This window comes from Macaca nemestrina, chromosome 5 (assembly GCF_043159975.1).
Source record: "Macaca nemestrina isolate mMacNem1 chromosome 5, mMacNem.hap1, whole genome shotgun sequence".
NCBI lineage: Eukaryota > Metazoa > Chordata > Mammalia > Primates > Cercopithecidae > Macaca > Macaca nemestrina.
Genome location: NC_092129.1, coordinates 157,770,504 through 157,793,194, shown reverse-complemented (window position 1 = coordinate 157,793,194; position 22,691 = coordinate 157,770,504). Strand labels below are relative to the sequence as shown.

The 22,691-nt window shown below is 42.9% G+C and overlaps 1 long non-coding RNA gene, 7 other non-coding genes and 1 pseudogene across 12 annotated transcripts in view; 1 reads left to right on the top strand and 8 right to left on the bottom strand.

Moving 5' to 3' along the window:
• LOC105482599 (uncharacterized) overlaps positions 1–22,691 on the bottom strand; it is a 49,598-nt gene that overhangs the window by 12,554 nt on the left and 14,353 nt on the right. Inside the window, exons 4-5 of one of the 5 annotated variants that reach the window (XR_011623947.1) lie at positions 15,660–15,772; positions 12,051–12,877 (exon numbers count right to left, since the gene is read on the bottom strand). This is a non-coding gene — a long non-coding RNA (uncharacterized lncRNA). Of the gene's footprint in view, positions 1–12,050; positions 12,878–13,449; positions 13,569–15,659; positions 15,773–22,097 lie in introns of those variants that run through there. The other 4 variants (XR_011623948.1, XR_011623949.1, XR_987724.2 and 1 more) reach the window with 4 other exon arrangements.
• Positions 4,241–4,322, bottom strand: TRNAS-GCU (transfer RNA serine (anticodon GCU)). The gene has a single exon. It is a non-coding gene; the product is annotated as a tRNA-Ser (tRNA).
• On the bottom strand, positions 10,633–10,704 carry TRNAQ-UUG (transfer RNA glutamine (anticodon UUG)). The gene has a single exon. It is a non-coding gene; the product is annotated as a tRNA-Gln (tRNA).
• TRNAQ-UUG (transfer RNA glutamine (anticodon UUG)) lies at positions 11,188–11,259 on the bottom strand. The gene has a single exon. It is a non-coding gene; the product is annotated as a tRNA-Gln (tRNA).
• TRNAS-UGA (transfer RNA serine (anticodon UGA)) lies at positions 12,040–12,121 on the bottom strand. The gene has a single exon. It is a non-coding gene; the product is annotated as a tRNA-Ser (tRNA).
• Positions 12,566–12,637, bottom strand: TRNAM-CAU (transfer RNA methionine (anticodon CAU)). The gene has a single exon. It is a non-coding gene; the product is annotated as a tRNA-Met (tRNA).
• Positions 16,994–17,065, bottom strand: TRNAW-CCA (transfer RNA tryptophan (anticodon CCA)). Its single transcript has one exon. It is a non-coding gene; the product is annotated as a tRNA-Trp (tRNA).
• Positions 19,454–20,179, bottom strand: LOC139363479 (histone H3.3 type 1-like; annotated as a pseudogene).
• Positions 20,759–20,831, top strand: TRNAR-UCG (transfer RNA arginine (anticodon UCG)). Its single transcript has one exon. It is a non-coding gene; the product is annotated as a tRNA-Arg (tRNA).

Here is a 22,691-nt window from a genome sequence, read left to right as displayed (position 1 = left end):
TACCAGAGGATGAACAAGACTTTTTCCAGGGGCCCCACAGCCTCCCTGAAGCATTTAATGAAAGTGGAAATTCTGATGCAAGAACACAAAAATTTGCCTGTCATAACTCTTTTTCTTTTCTTTTTCTTTCTTTTTCTACTGCACTGAGAGCAAAGAATACCAAAAGGAGGAGAGAGCCTTTCTAGACTGGGAGTGCCAAAAGGGAGAAAAGTGAAAAAGATAGGGAAATGTGTGGACATCCTGAGTCTTAAATGGTCACTGGAATTTAGGAGCTTGTCCCAAATCCACCAAAATAAATATATATGCACCCTTTGATGAATGTGCAAGCCTTTCTGCTTTGAGAGTGGGATTCAGGAAGAAAAAAAAAAAACATAAAAAACATCTTTTGAAGGTGAATTAAAAAAAAGAGACTGGAAGAAAATAAATCAAGAAGAAAGATTTCTAGATGTGTATCACGAACACTGGGAGTTGCGTCCAGTTGCACAGGGGATTAAGAGATTCATGAATTTAATAGAGTAGCCCCCCTTATTTACAGGAGTTATGTTCCAAGACCCCAGTGGATGCCTGAAACCTTGGATAGTGCTGAACTCTATATACACTATGTTTTTTCCTATACATACACTCGTAAGATAAAGTTTAATTTATAAATTAGGCATTTAAAGAGATTAATAGTAATAACTAATAAAATAAAACAATTATAACAATCTACATACATTAATAAAAGTTATGTGAATGTGAGCTCTCTCTCAAAATACTTTATTGTACATTACTCACCTATTTTCAGACCACAGTAACAAAAGTACACAAAAACTCATGTCCTTAAGAGGTTTGGAGTTGAAGGAAGAGAGGCGGAGGCAACACAGAAAACACAAAATGAATAAGTAGATTATATAAGTAAATTATACTTTATATAGAAGAGATATGTTCTGAAGGAGTTAAAAACTATGCCCCTCTGGCACAGTGACTATTTTGAGTTAAAGGCACTTGAAAAATAGCAGGTGCAAGAATATCACTCTGACTCTCACTCTGTTTCTTAAAAGCAGAAGATTAAATTCCTCTGTGAAATAAGTCCCCCCTAAACTAGAATGAAAGTATCATTCATTCTAATTTGTAGGGAAACTGAGGCTGAGGGAAATCTGTGTAAACAAATCTTGTTAAATGAGCCTTTATCCTCTCAGCCACTTCTCTACCCAAGTAACTACCCAAGCCCAACCCCCTTTGCGGTGTTACATTTACATAGTTTACCACTTTCTATTTCAGCATGTAAGTGTTCCACTCTCACTGTGCTGTAGTATCTTCATTTTCCAATGAAGGCTCTTGTGCCACAGAAAACTTGTATTAAACGAATTCGTATGGTCTTTTTGTATTAATCTGCCTTACATCAATTTAATTCTCAGGTTCAGTTGGAGAAATTGTAATAAAAATAGAGGTAAAATTTTGCCTCCACTACAGTTCAAAAACATAAAAATTGTATTACATATTTTTATGATGTAGGGTCTCACTTTGTCACCCAGGCTGGAATGCAGTGGTGCAATCATGGCTCCCTGCAGCCTCAACCACCAATCCTCCTGCATCAGCCTCCCGAGTAACCAGAACTACAGGTGCGTGCCGTCACATCCAGCTAATTTATTTTTTGTAGAGACAGGGTCTCGCTATGTTGCTCAGGCTTATGTTGAACTCCTGGACTCAAGCAATCCTCCTGCCTCAATTCCCAAAGTACTGGGTTACAGATGTGAGCCAGCATGCTCGGCCAAAACCATAAAGATTTTTATTATGACTTGCAAGGAGCAAAGACTATGTTTCAGTCAGCTATTGCTCCATTAAAACACACACACACACAAATGCTTAAAAACATATAACAATAAGCATCTGTGTGTGTCAACTGAAGGTCAACAGCTCTTGGCCAGAGTGTATGAATGGCTGTACCTTAAGATGTAAGTACACTTCAGCTTACCTCCTCTGCGCTTCACAGTAGGAACTCTAGTTAGTTCAAAGCACATTCTTTCTGGGGCAAAGTGTGAAAAGACAGCAGCTACCCAAGGGAAAATTTCTCTCATGAAGATGGCAGAGATGCATATGGACACCCAACTCTGCAGGCATATTTAAAGGCCCTAATTGACTTATCCCTGCTAACATCACATTGACCAAAGTCGTTCTCATGCCCAAGGCCAAAGTCAAAGTGATATGGAAATATATCACATCTCTTTGGGAGGAATTGCAGAGTTGTTAGGCAAAGGGCTTAGATATGGAAAGAAATGAAGAATTTACCAAACTTACAAATTAACCTATATCTTGAGGAAGAGAAAAACAGCCCCAATAGCCAGAACTGGTCTGACATTAACAGCTAGGACTTGGAGTTGCTAGGAGCTGGCCTGGCTCTCACAGCAAAGCTCTGGTCAACTCATATTGGGTATAACCAATCTCAAAAAACACCAACAGGCAAGGACACTTTGTGGCCATTATGCCTTGAGATAAAAACAAGACAATTCATAATTGTGCTGAGTAAAAATAAGAAACAAGGACATCGTCAAATAACAAAAGTAACCAAACATCTCCTCCTTTCTGGTAAATATGACTACTGCTTCTTTACCAGTTATAGCGAGAATCCTGCTTTATCCTCTCTGTTTGTTTGTTTGTTTGTTTGTCTGTTTTTGAGACAGAATCTCACTCCGTCGCCCAGGCCAGAGTGCAGTGACGCAATATAGGCTCACCACAACTTCCTGGATTCAAATGATCTAGGCTCACCCACCTCCTAGATTCAAGCAATTCTCATGCCTCAGCCTCCCAAGTAGCTGGAATTACAGGCATGTGCCACCAAAACCCAGCTAATTTTTGTATTTTTAGTAGAGAAGGAGTTTCACCATGCAGGCTCAAACCCTGACCTCATGTGTCTGCCCGCCTCCGCCTCCCAAAGCGCTGGGATTATAGGTGTGAGCCACCACACCCAGCCTATTCTCTCCCTCATTGCAACAAACCAACAAATCTAATTTTGCTTTTCTACAGGTGTGTCTGTGGTGATCTTTGTCAGGAATTTGTCAACAGTCTTGAATTCTGAAACATTAAACATCACAGACATAGAAGCAGCTAACTTTTATGTAACACCTCCCCTTTGTCCACCACTAAACCAGATTAAGGGGAGATGTGTTAAACGTGGAAGACAACAGAGCCTCTGATAAACCACATGAAAAAAAAAAAAAAAGAATTTTTTTTTTAAGTTGAAAAGTTTTGCATGGCATAAGCATAACCAATTTTTGTGTTTTTTGTTTAGATACAGGCTAAATGGCAGTTTTAAATATTTATTTAGCAAGTTTAGCAGTCTTTTTTGGGTGTGATTTTTATGTAACATAAATTTTAATGGTCCTATGGGCTTCATTATTTAGGAATGACATGGCGTATGTAACCAATTCCTTTTTCTTTCTTTCTTTCTCTCTCTCTCTCTCTCTTTTTGTTGTTTTTTTTTGTGTTTTTGTGTTTTTTGTTTGTTTATTTTTGTTTTTTTAATACGGGGAGGGTGGGGTTGTGGGGGCCCTTGATATATTACTCAGGTTGGTCTCAAACTCCTGGACTCAAGTGATCCTCCAGTCTCGACCTTCCGAAGTGCAAGGATTACAGGCATGAGCCACTGCACCAGGCCCAATTCCTTATGATTACACATTTATGATGAAAACTGCCAAAACAGTGAAACCAAAACTAAGAAGGAAGTGAGGTCAGTGATGGTTCTTAACCCGGGGAGACCCAAGGCACTTGCAAAACGACCACTAGACTCTACTCCCTAAAGATTTCGATTTAACTGGGTCTGGGGGAGGGGAGGAGACACGAGCATTTTGAGAAATATCCCCAGTTATGTATAATTAACAATCACCGGATCACAGCTAGATAAGGAGAAAGGCCAGGCGCTACTTAGGGGATTAAGCAACAAATCAGAGGGTCGGAAATCAGTTTTCAACTACAACAGAGTCTTGCGAATCTGGAGCAGCGGTGGATACACTTCTGCCTGCGCGGAGGGAGCGTAGCTGAAAATACTGTAATTTTTCCGTCCTTTATAAAATAGGATCAGTATTCGTTAACTACAGAAGGTTGTTAGTGCCAGCACAGGTTCGTGTTCTACTACGTACTGAAGAATACCTCTCTTAAGGGAGCTAAATACACCTCATTCTCAGTGAGCAAACAGGAAGATATACTCGATACCATCTCACTCAAGAGGAAACCTTAAAAAGCCTAATGGGAACAGAAACCAGAGCGACGAGGATGGGATTCGAACCCACGCGTGCAAAGCACAATGGATTAGCAGTCCATCGCCTTAACCACTCGGCCACCTCGTCACAGACCCTACTGGCTCCCAATATATGTGATGTTTCTTTTCTCAGCACTTTCATTTGGCAATTCCTATTCTTTTGTTAAATGTTTTCAGTGACGGAAACAATGGATAAATGGCCCTCTTACTCTCATAAAGGAAGAAAAACTAAAGAGGAGACTGGGAGGGAGGAATAGACCCTAATAAAGATGACAAAGTACACTTTCTAAGGGAAAAATAAGAGAAATTTAAAAGGAAAAATGAATTAGTGACTGCTCCTGTTTTTTAAATCAAATTGGATTTTGTCTTTTTTCTTACGTCATGTATATGAACACCATCATTAAACCAGGTATGTCTATTGTTGCATTCCTGGACACTCCTCGGTAGGATTCCCAGAGGGATGCCTGCCATATGATGGCACTAATGCATCTGAGAAATAACCATTGTCTCTCCTAGAAGCCCAAGTGGGTGACTGGTAAAGTGTTGAAGTGATGGGTTACAGTCAAATTGTGATTGGTTCTGAGTGTCAGATCCTAGATTTTGGACTGTATCTTGAAGAATCCAAGCCATCTGAGGGATTTTTGTTTTGTTTTTGCTTATTCTGTACAAAGAAATGTGGTGAAAATGATCCTGAATGTTGTCATTTTTATTATCTTTTTGTATTTCATTTACATTCTAAGTTTAAAAAAAAAAATTATTTTTATAGAGACAAGCTCTCACTACATCACTGTGTTGCCCAGGCTGGCCTCAAACTCCTAGGCTCAAGCCATACACCCACCTTGGTTTACCCAAAGTGCTGGGATTACAGGCATAAGCCACCGTGCCCAACCTTTCTTTGGTTGTTTCTGACTCATTTCATCACAATCAGAAAAGTCAGTCTGATGCTAATGTTCTGTGAGATTAGGCACAACAGAAGAACCCCATGGCCTGGCCAGTTCCTGACAATATGCAGGCCTACTGAATAGGGTCAGACCAGTTCCTGGATACCAGGGGCTGTTTTCTCACCTATACCCAATAAAATTACAAAAACAATAATATTGTGTATGTGTGTGTTTTGAAGTGATGTAGCATTAAAAAAATAAGGCCGGGCACAGTGGCTCACACCTGTAATCCCATCACTTTGGGAGGCCAAGGCTGAAAGATCGCTTAGGCAAGATGACCAGACTCCGACTCCACAAAATATACAGAAAATTAACAGGGTGTGGTGGCTGGTGCCTGTAGTCCCAGCTACTTGGAAGGCTGTGGTGAGAGAATCAGCTGAGCCTGGGAAGGCGAGCCTGCATCAAGCCGTAATCATACTACTGCACTCCAGCTTGGGTAACAGAGTGACAAAATAAGACCCTGTCTCAAAAGCAAAGCAAAGCAAAGCAAGGCAATTAAGGATATGATCAGGATTCAAACTGTATACCCTAAGGAGGTATCAAGAAATTACCTTAAAAATATCAGACATATTAGGCATCAAATCATCATCAAAACATAGCAGGAAAGAAATGTACGAATTTTCATTTTTTTAAAGCTTCAGTTAGCAACAAATTCTGAAGTGTCCTGGAAAGAAAAAATACTGCTTGGTCTTGACTGTGTTTGGATTAGGAATTGTAAAGCGTGATAAACAAACCTGGACCTGAAGGGTTCATTGGTTCTTTGATTCATTCAATCTTTTGATGAATATTTACTGAGCATTGTGTATGTTCCAGGCATTGTTCTAAGAACAAATGTATATGCCACACACAAAATTCCCTGTCCTGGTGAAACCTAATTATATAGAAATAAGCAATAAACAATTTATAAAGCTAAATATAGGCAGAGAACAGTATCTCATGCCTATAATCATAGCATTTTGGGAAGCCGAGGCAGGCGGATTCTTCAAACTCAAGAGTTCGAGACCAGCCTGGGCACCATGGTGAAACCCCATCTCTACAAAAAATACCAAAATTAGCTGGGCATGGTGGCACACATCTGTAGTCCCAGCTACTCAGGAGGCTGAGGAGGGAGGATCGCTTGAACCCGGGAGGTTGAGGTTCAGTGAGCCAACATTGCACCACTGCACTCTAGCATGGGTGACAAAGTGAGACCTTGTCTCACCAAAAAAAAAAAAAGCAAAATACACAGTATATCAGAGGATGGTATATGCATAGGAGTGGTGGCAAGTTAAATAGGGTGGTCACGGGAAAATTAGCTCAGTGGTTCTCTATGCTCCACATTTGAATTCATAGGGAACTTCTGAGAAGTATTCATGTAAGGGCATTATCCGTATAGATTCTAATTCACTTGTTCAGGCATGATATTAAAAGAGAGTAGCAGTCGAGTTCTTCAATGCTGGCTTGATTATAAAGGAAGATACACAGAGGAAAACTAGTTTTAAAAAGATGAGGGCAGCCAGGTGCAGTGGCTCACGCCTGTAATCCCAACACTTTCGGAGGCCGAGGCAGGCGCATCACAAGGTCAGGAGATTGAGACCATCCTGGCTAACTTGGTGAAACTCCGTCTCTACTAAAAATACAAAAAATTAGCCGGGCGTGGTGGCGGGCACCTGTAGTCCCAGCTACTCGAGAGGCTGAGGCAGGAGAATGGTGTGAACTTGGGAGGCGAAGCTTGCAGTGAGCCAAGATCATGCCAGTGCACTCCAGCCTGGGGGAGATCATGCCAGTGCACTCCACGCCAGAGACTCCGTCTCAAAAAAAAAAAAAAAGAAAAAAAAAATGGTGAGGGCAAGAGATAATTTTCCCAATTGAAAGGTACCAGGAATTGCTCCCAATACAGCACTTAGTGACCAAGCAAAAGAAGGTGTCTGCAAAGTATCAGTCATAGCATTAGACCAGTTCCAATTGGGGCTTATTCTGCCCTAAGGTCTCTAGAGTGTTTAACAGTGTGTTGGCCACACTTCCTGTGTAATCTCCTCCCTTTGAATGTTGGCTGGATCTAGTGACCTGCTCCTAACCTACAGAATATAGGAAATGTGATAGGATAACACTTTCATGATATGTGAGATATGTGTCTGTTGTTTTAAGCTGCCAATTTGGGGGCAATTTCTTATACAACAGATAACTAATATATTTAGGCAGGCCTGATCAGCCAGAGAGCAGTAGATCCTATGGCTGGAAGGGAGTATAGTTGAGAAAAATACCAGACATCATAGTCATAAATTTGCCAAATCTGAGTTCAGATGCTAATCATGACATCATAGACCCTTTCCGTAAGATTCTCCTATTGAAAGACTTGTGTATAAGCTTGGTGTAAATCTATACATTATCTTTTGAAAAAAGCCATGACCAATAGATTAAATCTAAAGAGCATTAACAAATGCCTCCTATTTATTTATAGAGGGTATGGTAGGCTAAAAAATGACCCCAAAAATAGGTCCACAACCAATCACCAGAACCTGTGAATATGTTACCTTATGTTACCTTAAGTGGTCAAAGGAATTTTGCAAATGGATTTTCACTGAAGATTTTGAGATGGGGAGATTATCTTGTATTATCTAAGTGGGTCCAATGTAATCAAGAGGGTCCTTATAAAAGGAAGGCAGGAGCTTCAGAGTCAGGAGAAGAAAATGTGAGTTTAGAAGCAATAAGTGATGCAAGGAAGGGAGTACTAGAAGCTGAAAAAGCCAGGAAAATGAATTATCTCATGATGTCTCCAGAAGATACACAGCCCTGCTAATACTTTTATTGTAGACTTCTGATATCCAAAACGGCAAAAAAAAATTTAATTGATGTTGTCTTAGCCAGGGATGGTGGTGTGCACCTATAGTCCTAGCTACTTGGGAGGCTGAAGGGGGGCGATTATTTGAACCCAGGAGTTTGAGGCTTCAATGAGCTATGATTGTGTCACTACAGTCCAGCCTGAGTGATAGTGTGAGATCCTATTTTAAAAAATAAATAAAATAGGCCAGACGCAGTGGCTCACGCCTGTAATCTCAGCACCTTGGGAGGCCGAGGTGGTCAGATCACGAGGTCAGGAGTTCAAGACCAGCCTGGCCAACATAGTGAAACCCCGTCCCTACTAAAAATACAAAAAATTAGCCAGGTGTTGTGGCAGGCGCCTGTAATCCCAGCTACTCAGGAAGCTGAGGCAGGAGAATGGCTTGAACCCGGGAGGCGGAGGTTGCAGTGAGATGAGACTGTGCCATTGCACTCCAGCCTGCGCGACAGAGCGAGACTCTGTCTCAAAAATAAATAAATAAATAAATAAATAAATAACAACAAATAAATTCATATTGTCTTAAACCACCAAATTTCTGGTAAGCAATAGGAAGCTAATAAAGAGTAACTAAGATAGCACCATGAAATAGGGCTAAACAGGCAGAAGGAAGTCTACAGGGCTTTTTTCTGGAACAATTTTTAGAGGCCAGAGGAGTTCACGGAGCTCTACTTTTGCTGTCATTGAGAGCCCTGGAGGATACGTTTTGAACAGTAGAGAGAGTCAACAGAAGGAATTTAGAGTCCCATTGACAGTTGTGATTGCTGTATTTGGAGTCCAGAGTGTTAACCGTTATACCATGGTACCTTTGTATAACAAAGGTTCTAGTGAAGACTTGTATACTATTGCATCTGGTCAGTTAATCTTTAAAATGGGCATAGGCCGGGCGCGGTGGCTCAAGCTTGTAATCCCAGCACTTTGGGAGGCCGAGACGGGCGGATCACGAGGTCGGGAGATCGAGACCATCCTGGCTAACACGGTGAAACCCCGTCTCTACTAAAAAAATACAAAAAACTAGCCGGGCGAGGTGGCGGGCGCCTGTAGTCCCAGCTACTCGGGAGGCTGAGGCAGGAGAATGGCGTGAACCCGGGAGGCGGAGCTTGCAGTGAGCTGAGATCCCGCCACTGCACTCCAGCCTGGGCGGCAGAGCGAGACTCCGTCTCAAAAAAAAATAAATAAATAAAATAAAATAAAATAAAATAAAATAAAATGGGCATAGATTCAATGTAAGGAACACTAATAGCTTCGCATGGGGAGAAAAATGCAGGCTCTCAGATGACTCAATTTGTGGTTTACACATTTTCATGCCCAAGTCCAAATATAGCATGCAGAGCATTCGGAGTGAGCTCTGAAGAATACGAAAGTCATAGGTGGGTCCTCTGATACATGAACCTTTACTCATCCCAGCAGATGATTAACTTACAGTGATCTAACTGACTTCAGGCTCCAGCAAAGCAAAGCAAAGCTTTCAAAAGAAGAGCTTCTAGGGATACATGAGGGTGATGGGCAGAGGACAACTTTCAGTAGCCAGAGGAAAGAGCAAGAAGCTGGATGTTGCTCCAGAAAACAAGTGCAAGTATGTGAGACTATCTATACATGCCCAAGCGTACTTCTCCATTTGGGTAAACTCAAGAGCAAGGTCACCAAAACTGAGACAGGTCCACTGAAATTTGAAGCCTAGGTGCTAGCCATTAAGTCACTAGGACATTGAAATTGAATCCCTACTGAAAGACTGATGTGTACTTTTAACGTAACAGTTAATCTTTCAAATAATGTGGACAATGCATTAGTTTAAGGAGTTTGGGTGGAGCCCCAGCTGAGTAGAGATAGCAGAGGCTCTAAGATGTGTACAACTGTAGCGCTGTGCAGTGCAAACATTTTAAGGACAGTGTTAGTAATTAGAAGCAGATGGAACGCTTTAAACAAGCTCTAGAAAAGGAAGAAACTGAGACTGGGGGCTGTAAAACATGAACTCTTAATCACTGGGGCCAAGATTCTAACTTACCAGAATCTGAGAAACTGGGCAAAAAGGCAAAAAGAGACATCAGGTAAAATAGGAATAGGGCTAAAATTTCAGAGGTCAGTAGATAGAGACAGTTTTCTCCAGGACAGGGTGCCATGTTGATTGGCAGCACTTGCAGCCAAGTGGGTACACCTCGAAGGTGGGTTAATGATTTAAGAGAACCACAGAGGAAAATTGACCAAGATGTTGCTAAAATCCCAAAGAGATTTGGACTCAAATTCCTGGATTCAGAACCCCGAGTGCTAACCCATATACTATGGGACCCTTACATGAGGCGCTTGCTACTACAATTCTTATGTAAATCCTTGCATTTTGAGGGACCTCCAAAGAAGAAAAGATTCGCAGGAGGGGCCTCTGACACATAAACCATTAAGCACCCTGAGCACGCAAATAACACCCTGGCTGCCTTTGGGAAGTCAGGGAAGAGTGGATGCTAAGAGAAACGACCAAGAATGTACAAGGACATGATACTAGTCAGAAGCTAGAAATGACAATCGGGAGTTACATGACACTTGCTAATCGGGAGAAGAAACTGCGAATGAGAAGGTAAATCCACAGACCAGAGTGTGTTGGCGATTTAAGAGAAGAACGAAGGATGGGTCACCAAAATTAAAACAGGTCCCACCGAGATTTGAACTCAGATCGCTAGATTCAAAGTCCAGAGTGCTAACCATTACACCATGGGGCCACCTTCCATTATCAATTTCATGAATATCTATAAATACTGATTACAGAGCATGTCATATATTCTATACAGTATTCTATTAATATTTATTAAATTAATACTATCTGTATCCCATATAGTAGAGGCTCCAAGAGACTCACGTGCACTACAAACATACCTGGACCAAGTCCATCTTAGAAAGTGATAAAACTTGAAGCTGTTTGAGTATTGTTCAAAAAAAAGAAAGAACTGAGGTCTGGTAGGTGTAACACGTATCCTTAAACTTGCTTATGATAATCTAAATCTGAGGAACGTGCGTCCAACAAGAGAGGAGAGGCAAGAGAGGACAGATGTGAAATTACAGGTGAAAAATTAGAGGATGCTGTTCTGCAGGGAAGCATCGTGCTGCCTACTGGGATGGGATGTTAACGAGCTTAGGTGATCAGGTGCACGCTCTTCTGTGTACAATGTTAATTTGAGAGAAGGAAAGAGCACTAAAAGTGTTAGAGGTCCCACCGAGATTTGAACTCGGATCGCTGGATTCAAAGTCCAGAGTGCTAACCATTACACCATGGGGCCAACACCACAATACCATCCTAGCATATTTTTGATAGCATGAATGTAGTACCTGGAATTGATCCATTGAGAGTGCTGTTTACTTTGGCCTCTCAAAATAGGTGCATAGTCTCAGATTCCGAGAAAGCAACAAAACTGCTCCGGCAGGCGGAAAGCAAGAACAGAACTCACCTTTCCCAAAACTTGTTCGGATCTGCCCACGGAGATTATGAATAGGAGCGTTCCTTGATTAATCAGAACTGTGCATTTGCTGAACTTTTAGGTCACGATACGTTTAATCTACTTAAGTTTATAAAAGAAAATATCAACACTTAGACATCTCTTAAAACATCTATGCAACCGTTTTGGAGATTCTCTATCTGGTGTTTCCTCTGCAATTCTGGCCTCTGAAAGTAGGATGATAGGAGGCGAACCAGAAAGGATCTGTTTGAGATATTGATTCCGTAAGTTAAAGGCAAGCACTGTTTTGGAAGTCAGACGTGAGCTGAATTTCAGATACGGAGACAGCATTTCAAGAAGACTTAAAGGCAAAACAACTTGAGCGTTTTTCCATCATTTTTATAGCAGTGTCAGAAATTACTTGTGTTTTCAAGTGCTTCCCCATGTAACACTTTGAAAATCTTTCTCTAAGTCTTGTTATACAAAAGAACTAAAACTATCTGCTTCCACTTTTATGGAGAAAGATAACAAAAAAATAAAAAATACTACTCCATGTTATTCTGTGTGATTGCACAGGTAGTGTACCGCATTTCCTCTACCTGAAAGAAAAAAAAAAAAAAACACCGTAGTCGGCAGGATTCGAACCTGCGCGGGGAGACCCCAATGGATTTCAAGTCCATCGCCTTAACCACTCGGCCACGACTACGTGCCTCCTTCAGCAGCCGGGATATATTCCCATGAGGAATATATGTTTCTTTTCACAGACATCTTTAAATTCGTTGGACAAGATAACAACTCTGGAAAGTTTCTCTTCCTGGTTAAAAAACAGAATCAAAATTTTAAAGATTTAGATATTGGCTAAAAGAGATATTGCAAATTGCAAGACTTGTCTGATGGAGGAAGTATGAAAGACTTTAAGAGGGGGCCACACGCCAACCCCTAAATGGTCTCCAAATCTAAGAGGCTGGCTGAAAGGCTCTCCACACCTAATTAGTAGGATTACAGACACTGAAGACTGCAAATTTGCATTTCCACCAGAATACCTTGTGGATTCTTATACACGGGTCAGGTCAGCTAACGTTTAGCATGCCTCATTTAAAACTCCTATTTTGCAGTGTCCTAGTCTTCAAGTAAAATATACAACGCCACATAGCAGAGGATGGTTTCGATCCATCGACCTCTGGGTTATGGGCCCAGCACGCTTCCGCTGCGCCACTCTGCTGTCACAACAGCACTCTTGTCATGGATGTATTAAAGGCTACAATTTCTGGCATCTTCCTAACTTTAAATGACTTCTTGTCTTTTGCCAAATTATCCTGGAGAATGAGAAGTGCACACTGGCCATCCATATGGGGCTGCACGCCACTTCTAAACACCAGCAGTTTAGAATTCTTCCTCGATAAATTCGAATCAGCTAAGGTTGAAGTTCTCCGGAGTTCCGACGGAAGCATGTTTCGAGTTACTGGAAAAATAAGTGCAGGCTAATTGGCATAATTTATAAAGGTGAAATTATAAATGCTTGGGCAAATTTCAGCCATTCCTGGATACCAGAGGGAGTCGTTATTACTTCCAGACATTTTTTACTTGCGATTTTCATCGAAAATGTTCAGTGGAAAAAAAAAAAACTACAGTTGCATTGAGGGGGAACCGAAACTGAATCTCCCTCTCGGCAGGTGAGAATTCTACCACTCAACTACTGGTGCTAAAAGTAATTGCATGGGTTTGTTTTCTTTTTTATCTATCATATCGTCCTTTAAAAAGTGACAATGTATGTTCTCTGTCTATAATGTTTTAAAAATCCAATCAAATATTATGTCTAAATATTCTGAGTAAACCTTTGAACATAGAAGTAAACAGAAAGTCTGCTGATACGTGACCCTTGGAAACTTTCGAAGTGAAAAAGACACTCAAGCCTGTAATCTCAGCATTTTGGGAGGCCGAGGCGGGTGGATAGCTTGAGGTCAGGAGTTCGAGACCAGCCTGCCCAACACGGTGACACCCTGTCTCTATTAAAAATACAAAAATTAGCCGGGCGTGGTGGGTGGCGCGCGCCTGTAATCCCAGCTACTCGGGAGGCTGAAGCACGAGAATCGCTTGAACCCGGAAGTTGGAGGTTGCAGTGAGCGGAGATGGCCCATCAAATGCACTCCAGCCTGGGTGACAAAGGAGAAAGGGGAGGGGAGGGGAGGGGAGAGAGAAAGTTTGAGTTTCGGGAAGGAAATCAAGCTCATCCACTTGGCTGTTGAGTGGAAGCCTCAGTTATGGCCTTTTTTTTTTTTTTTTTTGAGACTGAGTCTTGCTCTGTCGCCTGGGTTAGAGTGCAGTGGCACCATCTCGGCTCACTGCAACCTCCACCTCCCGGGTTCAAGTGATTCTCCTGTCTCAGCCTCCCAAGTAGCTAGGATTACAGGTGCATGCCACCATGCCCGGGTAATTTTTATATTTTTAGTAGAAATGGGATTTCACCATGTTGGCCAGGCTGGTCTCGAACTCCTGACCTCAGGCGATGTGACCAGCAAAGTGCAGGAATTGCAGATGTGAGCCACGGTGCCTGGCTGGGAGTTTATTTTTGTAATGGGGTACACGGAAAAGGCTGGGAAATTATGGCCAGACCAACCCAAAATCACAAAGTTTTCCAGAGCTTATATACCTTCTAAGCTATATGTCTACATGTAAGTGTGCATGCATTTAAAGACATACTCTTGGCACGCATTTAAAGACATACGAAGCTATATGTCTACATGTAAATGTGCATGCATTTAAAGACACATAGCCTTTGTATAAGGGCACTGGCTTTTTTTTTTTTTTTTTTCTTTTAATATTTAACTTAACCACTCAGTCAGTGCTGACACTGTTGTCATGGAGGCCTGCCTGTTCAGCCATTAGGGAGACCTGGCCTGCCACTCTATGTCTGCTGTGTCAGACGAAAACGATACTCTCCTTGATCAAACTCTAGTCAGGCTCTTCTGTACGTTCTTCTCAACTAAGCCTCAACGTTGACCTTTAAAGACTAAAGACACTAACATGATTTCTAACAGCTCAAGACCACATCCCTAGGATGACCGTAGTCCCCTTTAAAGTGCCTGCTGGAGAAAAATCAAGACTGCCAAAAGAATGTACTGTTTTTCCAAACAACACCTGAAGATAAAGCCTGTCACCCACTTCTGTGGGAAGGTAGGAGCTTAACTTCTGTCAGCACGAGTTAGCAAACGTAGATGGGTTTCATATGAACTAATCTCCTCTTTCTGATTTTTGTAATTTTTCACTCCACTGAGCACTGCTCACCCCCTTTTCTGTTCCTTCATTTTGTCTTTAAAATGCTCAGTCACAGGCTGGGCGCAGTGGCTCATGCCTGTAATCCCAGCACATTGGGAGGCCAAGGCGGGCGGATTACCTGAGGTCAGGAGTTCGAGACCAGCCTAGCCAACATGGTGAAAACCTGTCTGTACTAAAAATACAAAAATTAGCCGGGCGTGGTGGCAGGTGCCTGTAATCCCAGCTACTTAGGAGGCTGAGGCAGGAGAATCCCTTGAACCTGGGAGGTGGAAGTTGCAATGAGCCGAGATTGCACCATTGCACTCCAGCCTGGGCAATAAGAGCAAGATTTCATCTCAAGAAAAAAGAAAAAAAAAATACTCAGTCACTTCTGCACAAATTTAAGTTGAGTTCATTTCATGCTCTACTCTTCTTTATTGGAATATTGTATGGATTAAAATCTGTACTGGGTACAGGGGTCTCAGGATCAAGTGGCATCTCTTGATCTGCTGAAAAGCTAAATCTCAGAAACGTCTCAAATGCCAGGTTTTCATTTTGTTTTTATTTTTTGAGATGCAGTTTCACTCTTGTTGCCCAGGCTGGAGTGCAGTGGTGTGGTGTCAGCGCACTGCAACCTCCGCCTCCTGGGTTCAAATGATTCTCCTGCCTCAGGCCTCCCAAATAGCTGGGATTACAGGCGCCACCACGCCCGGTTAATTTTTTGTATTTTTAGTAGAGACGGGGTTTCATCATGTTGGCCAGATTGGTCTCGAACTCCTGACCTTGGGTGATCCACCCACCTCGGCCTCCCAAAGTGCAGGGATTGTAGGCATAAGCCACCGCTCTTGGCCGGGAAGTTATAAATCTTGCAACCCCCAGTTAGTGACCCTGGGGCAGTAAAAAACTTACAGAAAAACAAGCTAAGCAATGGCAGGTTATTGTCTATGCCTATTCTTGAGCAAAGTTCAGGACCCTACCATAATTCTTACCTATTCTTGTGAATGCAGCTTCAATCTCCACAAAAGAAGGTGGAGGCCAGTTTTCCTTGCCTCAAAGTGTATCTGTAAACTGAATTCCTCTTGTAATTCTCTTGGCCTCTGCCCTAAAATAAGCAAAAAAACAAAACAAACAAACAAAACAATTTAGCTTATGAAGTGTAGAAGCAAGATGGAGTCAGTCATGTTAGATTTCTGTCATTACTTATAATTCTGCCAAGGTGGCATCAGTGTGAGCAAATAAATTTCTGTCATTTAAGCCTCCCAGTATATGGTACTTGTTATGGCAGCCCTAGCAAACCAATACAATTACTAACCGTGAAATCTGGAGCAATAAAATAATTACTGTGCAATAATAGTATAGAACTTTAACAGAACTCTAATTATACACCTTTTAGGAATACAGTAAAATAGAAAATGCTTGCTTCCTTAAAAAAAAAAAAAATGACAAGTGGACAGGGCGCAGTGGCTCATGCCTGTAATCGCAGCACTTTGGGAGGCCGAGGCAGGCAGATCACCTGAGGTCAGGAATTTGAGACCAGCCTGGCCAACATAGTGAAACCCTATCTCTACTAAAAATACAAAAATTAGCTGGGCATGGTGGTGCATGCCTGTAGTCCCAGCTAGTCGGGAAGCTGAGAAAGGAGGATTGCTTGAACCTGAGAGGCAGAGGTTGCAGGGAGCCAAGATCCCGCCACTGCACCCCAAGCCTGGGCAACAAAAAAAAAAAAAAAAAAAAAAGGTTTATGTCAATATCCTTGGCAAGAGATAATAAATGGAAGCAAATAGGCCACTGTAATAATTGAGAGAAGTGAATAAATGGGATATGAAATATGAGGAGATAAAACTCAGCACAACTTGGGACTCCAAGCGAAGAAGAGGTAATGTCCAGGATGGCTGCAAGTTCCTGACTCCAGGTCGAGTGGGGATGAAACTGAGAAGGCATGAAGTGTTGCAGGCAGATAAGCAAAGGAAGAGTCAGGAAGCAAAGAGGGCAGGGCATGAGCATGGAAAAAGCGCCAACTTTTAGGGGGTTACGTGTAGGAAAAGTTATCTAATGCCAGAAGAGAGTGTTTAATCTCCCTTTGAAGAGGTGGCCAAAGATAGACTGTCCACGAGGTGAATTCATTTTAGAGTCATAACAGCAAGCCAAGGGCAAAAGAGACAGATCTCACTCATCTGTGAATGCAGAAAACAAAACGTGTCCTTTCTGTCAATGTCTTGAGTTCTTTATCTCGCGTTGACTAAGTATATCTCAGTTCAGATCGCGTTGACTAAGTATATCTCAGTTCAGATCATTTTGCCCCCTTCCAAAACACAACCACCCCTGACCCCGACGTGATTTGAACACGCAACCTTCTGATCTGGAGTCAGACGCGCTACCGTTGCGCCACGAGGTCACTGGAACACCAACTTTTCGTTTTCAAGTAAGAATCTAATCTTATCTTCCTCCCAATTTCATTATTTGATTTGATCTCTTTTCACAGTTTCGCTAAGGCTTTGTTGAGAAAAATAAGGGAGTGTCCGGATTAAACATTAACCCCAAACCCAAATAAATGCTCCATATATGAAAAACAGTTGTTTCTCAAGTTCAAGTTTAGATTTGCGGTGAAACAGTAATAAGAACGGTTATGAAGTTTGTAGTACCACTTTCTGTAAATGCGCTAGACGACTCCCTCTTCAGGAAGAGAATTCCAGGCTTGCACTGCCCCGCAGGACCTGGCCTAGCTAGCACTTACTTCACTCAAACCTATGCGCACACCCGCCCCATCCTCAACCTACTGGGATTCAAAATCCTAACATGAATAATATCTCTTGCCTAAAGGCTCACTTCTCAGTCCAAATCCACGGGCCCTCTGGTCTCTATTGTGTACACGAGCCATTCAGTTCACAAAAATAACCCAAAACAAGCCGCTAACATTTACTGAACTCACTGTTTTCCTCTAGCCTCGTGGATTAACTTCCTCCAGCCTAGCTATTCTCAAAAAGCGCCTCAGGGTCGGAAGCAGCAGGGAAGCTAGGAAAAGCGGAACCTCACGCCTACTGAATCAGAAACTGGGCGTGGGTCCCACCAGTCTGTTTTAACTAGCCTTCCAGGAGATTGGGATGTAGGAAAAAGTTTGAGAATGACTGTTCCAGCCTAGAAACCCGATATTTTGCTCTTTCAAGAAAATAAGGCCGGGCGCGTTGGCTCTGGGAGGCCGAGGCGGGCGGATCACCTGAGGTCGGGAGTTCAAGACCAGCCTGACCGATATGGAGAAACCCCCCCTCTCTACTAAAAATACAAAATTAGCCGGGCGTGGTGGCGCATGCCTGTAATCCCAGCTACTCGGGAGGCTGAGGCAGGAGAATCGCTTGAACCCAGGAGGCAGGGGTTGCGGTGAGCCGAGATCGTGCCACTCACTGCACTCCAGCCTGGGCAATAAGTGCGAAACTCCGTCTCAAAAAAAATAAATAAATAAATAAGAAGAAGAAAAGAAAAGAAAAAAAGAAAAGAAACGTCCAGCCTTCTAAAATGGAGGAAGGACAGTGTATTAGTTAACTGTGCTCCTGTAACAAATACTACAGACTGGGTGGCTTAGACAACAGAAATCACTTTCTCACATTTCTGGACACTAGCAGTCCAAGATCAAAGAACTTACCTGTTTGATTTTTTTTTCTCCCCTGAGGCCTTTTTTGTTGGCTTGCAGGTGACTATCTTCTCCCTCTACCTTTAAATGATTTTTTCTTTGTGTGTCCGTGTTCTAATCTCTTCCTGTAAGGACACCTGCCCTTACGATTAGGGCCCTACTTTCATGATCTCAAATTACCTTAATTACCCCCTTTAAAGACCCTATCTCCAAATACTGTCACATTCTTTTTCCCTTTATTTATTTACTTATTGATAAACATTATTTCATTCTATTTCCCCATTTCGCAGATGAAATACTGTCACATTATGAAGTACTAGAGATTAGGGCTTCAACATATGAATTTGGGGGTTTGGAGGAAGGCTAAATTCAGTTCACACAGGTAGTTTCCAGACGAAGCTGTACTGACAATTTCCGAGCCTGGCATAGGGAAAAGGGATATAAATGGGGGCTCCGTGGTGAAAATCTGCTGTCTCTTTGCTTTTCCCACTCCTGGTTTAGGATTTAGCTTTCTCAAGGCTCTCAAAATCACCGACTCCTCAATTAGCTTTCCAGATGACAAACTTTTGTTTCTGTTATCTCCTCTCCCTATTTGGATGTATATTTTAGTGTTGTTTGAGTGAGATTTGCGGAGTATGCAGAAGTAAATTCTTGTGTTTAACCCGCAGTCTTTACCTGGAAGCATTGTAAGGCAGTGGTGGTTCCCTGCATGTGGAAAGCAGTCTGGTTCTGCCTTCGCCTCTCCAGCTCTCAACTCAAGCATTCCAAATGCTGGCATTGTCCAGAAAAATCTAACAGGTTTATTTATAATTATTATAAAGTTGAACCGCTGAAACTTGTTCACTGAAACATCTTAATTTGCATTAATGCTGCACGTTTCCGCATTTATATTAAAAATTCACACCCAAATGAAAATGGAAAAACTGCAAATATCTGATTTCTGTCCCCTATTTTTCCACTCGAATCATACACTTAGGTACCTTTTGACCCCATGGGGAAAAAAATAACGTTCAGAACTACCAATAACAGGAAGAAGAGAATTTTTTCTTTTTTTTTTTTTTTTTTTTTTTGAGACGGAGTCTCGCTCTGTCACCCAGGCTGGAGTGCAGTGGCCGGATCTCAGCTCACTGCAAGCTCCGCCTCCCGGGCTTACGCCATTCTCCGGCCTCAGCCTCCCGAGTAGCTGGGACTACAGGCGCCCGCCACCTCGCCCGGCTAGTTTTTTGTATTTCTTAATAGAGACGGGGTTTCACCGTGTTAGCCAGGATGGTCTCGATCTCCTGACCTCGTGATCCGCCCGTCTCGGCCTCCCAAAGTGCTGGGATTACAGGCTTGAGCCACCGCGCCCGGCCGAAGAGAATTTTTTCTAATGAAATGTTTCCCATCGTGATGGATTCGTAAGCACGTTCTCCACGTATGCGGCGTGCTAGCTGGATGTCTTTTGGCATAATTGTTACACGTTTGGCATGGATAGCACACAGGTTGGTGTCTTCAAAAAGGCCAACCAGATAGGCCTCACTTGCCTCCTGCAAAGCACCTATAGCTGCTCTCTGGAAGCGCAGATCTGTTTTAAAAGTCCTGAGCAATTTCTCGCACCAGACGCTGGAAGGGAAGTTTGCAAATCATAACTTCACGGAGTGCCACTGTACCAGGCCTGTAGCGATGAGGTTTCTTCACCCCTCCAGTAGTGGGCGCACTCTTGCGAGCGGCTTTTGTAGGCCAGTTGCTTCCTGGGTGCTTTACCACCGGTGGATCTGCCGGTGGATTTGCGGGCAGTCGGCTTTGTACGAGCCATGGTATAGAGACCTCCTTACTTACCCCCCTTCTCCTTTGGCTGGAGCTCGGCGAGCGAGAGGCCGCGCTGAGCTGGCGTTAGAGAGCTACGGCAGCAAGGCGGCGGCTGCGAACACAATTGCAGTAATTTTTTTTTTTTTTTTTTAGACAGAGTCGCGCACCGTCGCCCTGGCTGGAGTCTGGAGTGGGCACGATCTCGGATTACTGCAACCTCCGCCTCCGCCTCCGCCTCCGCCTCCGCCTCCGCCTCCGCCTCCGCCTCCTGGGTTTTCAATCCATTCTCCTGGCTCAGCCTCCCGAGTAGCTGGCATTACAGGCGCCCGCCACCACGTCCTGCTAATTTTTGTATTTTTAGAAGAGACGGGGTTTCACAGTGTTGGCCAGGCTGGTCTCGAACTCCCGACCTGGTGATTCGCCTATCGGCCTCGCAAAGTGCTGGGATTACACGCGTGAGCCACCGCGCCCGGCCAATTGCGGTACTTGTTTTTTTGTTGTTGTTTGTTTGTTTGTTTGTTTTTTAACCATTAAACTTTGTCTCTCCCCAACCAGGATGTTTTTTTCAGGGGTTGGAAATTCCTTGGTTTACAACAGTGATTTCACTAAGTACATTTACAGCTCATGGGGAGGAGATTATTTTCTGTCAAAAAATTGATGCGCTTCCTAGCCCGAGACCACGTGGCCTAATGGATAAGGCGTCTGACTTCGGATCAGAAGATTGAGGGTTCGAATCCCTCCGTGGTTATTTGGGGGCCTGACTGCTTTGGTGTTATTTTCCGTCCTCAAAGCTGGTAATCAGAAATGTACTCTTGCCACTTACTTCACTAAATTATCGTAATTGTAGATCCCTTCCTACAATCCCTTTGCCTTTGCCCTGTACTTAGCCGCCCCGTGTCTGTTTATCCTCTCTCTCTCCACCATAACGCCATACAGTTCATCTTCCTGGCCAGCGCTACTCAAAATTTGGTCCAGTCGCTGAACCAGTAACATCACCTGGGAGCTTCTTAAAAATAACAGCTTTCGAGGTCGACCTCCCTCGCTAGTCCGCACTACACTTGACCTACTTAGAATCGCTGTGTGTGGGCCCTAGGATTCTGGGTTTTAACCCAGTGGTTCGGTTGCACGCTCGAGTATGAGAACCATTTATAGACCTTACAGGCTGTAGAATGCACTCTAGACCATAACGCACAAACACGTCAGACCCAATTACAATTTAGCGCCAACCTACGTGAGTTTCAAGGCTGTTACGACAGGGGTAATGTGAAGCTGCCATGGAAACCTCTTGGAAAGACTGGGGTACGAAAGAAGGCAGAAAAGAGGTCCACACGTTTGACAAAAGTGTCTTCTAACAAATACAGAAGACTGGTAGAATTAGAAGAATCACCATTTGCAAACCTTAGAAAAATAATAGACCAAAGCAACGAATGAGCTTAACGACCTTAAAACCATTAGGAAAAGGTAGTTGGGAAATAATATATGCTCATGGTGTTAAGGGCCACCCCAACATTACTTGTCAATTGCGAAGGGAGAAATAAAGAACCCTGGGGGGCACCACTCGGTCTCCACCATCAGCAGGATATCCCAACAAGTGGCTCCTGATGTGAAGCTAGTACAGTGTAAAGAACAGCGTCTGGGCAAAAATGTTTAACCTAAATCTAATCACTCAAATTAATCACAAGAGCAATCATTTAGATTTATCTTCTAATTTAAAAGGAGCAAAAATAAATTAAAAGATGCCATAAGGAAATAATGAGACAAATCCAGAATGTAGGACATTCTATGAGACAATTAGACCTTTTTTCTTACTTTGTTTTGTTTTGAGACAGGGTCTCGCTCTGTCGTCCAGGCTGGAGTGCAGTGGTGAAATCACAGCTCACTGCAGCCTCGATCTACGGTGCTCAAGTGATCCTCACCTCAGCCTCCCTAGTAGCTGAGACCACAGGCACACACCACCCGGCCTGATTAATTATTTTTCTATTTTTTGTAGAGACCGATCTCCCTGTGTTGCCCAGGCCGGGGGAAGAAAGGGAGGCAGGCAGGAAGGCAGGAAGGAAGAGATTAAAAGATGTCATGAGGAAATAATAAACAGCTGGGAGACTGTTCTAATGTGAAAGAACGTAAGGAAACGTAAAAACTGACTCTAAAAATATATTAGATAAATTCAAATAAATGCTTAGATGTTTTTATTCACTTATTTAGAGTTTCTTTCGGTCGCCCAGGCTGGAATGCAGTGGCGCGATCACTGTAACCTCCTGAGCTCAAGCCATCCTCCCGCCTAAAATTCCGGAGTAGCTGGGATTACAGGAGCGCGCCACCAGGCCAGGCTGATTTTTTAAAATCTGTTTTGTACAGAGGCACAAGAGAAGAGCTTGTTTTGTTACCGGTGCTCCCAAACCCTGGGGTCAAGAAATCCTCCCGCCTCAGCATTCCCAAATGTTACAGGCGTGAGCCACTGCACCCAACCAGATATGAGATATTTTTAAAGAGTTGCTTGATTTTTTTAAGTTTTGTTAATGATATTGTAGTTAAATAAAAGATGTATGTTTAGGCGACACATGTTTATGGATTTTGTTGTGATATATCATAATGTCTGCAAGTGAATTTC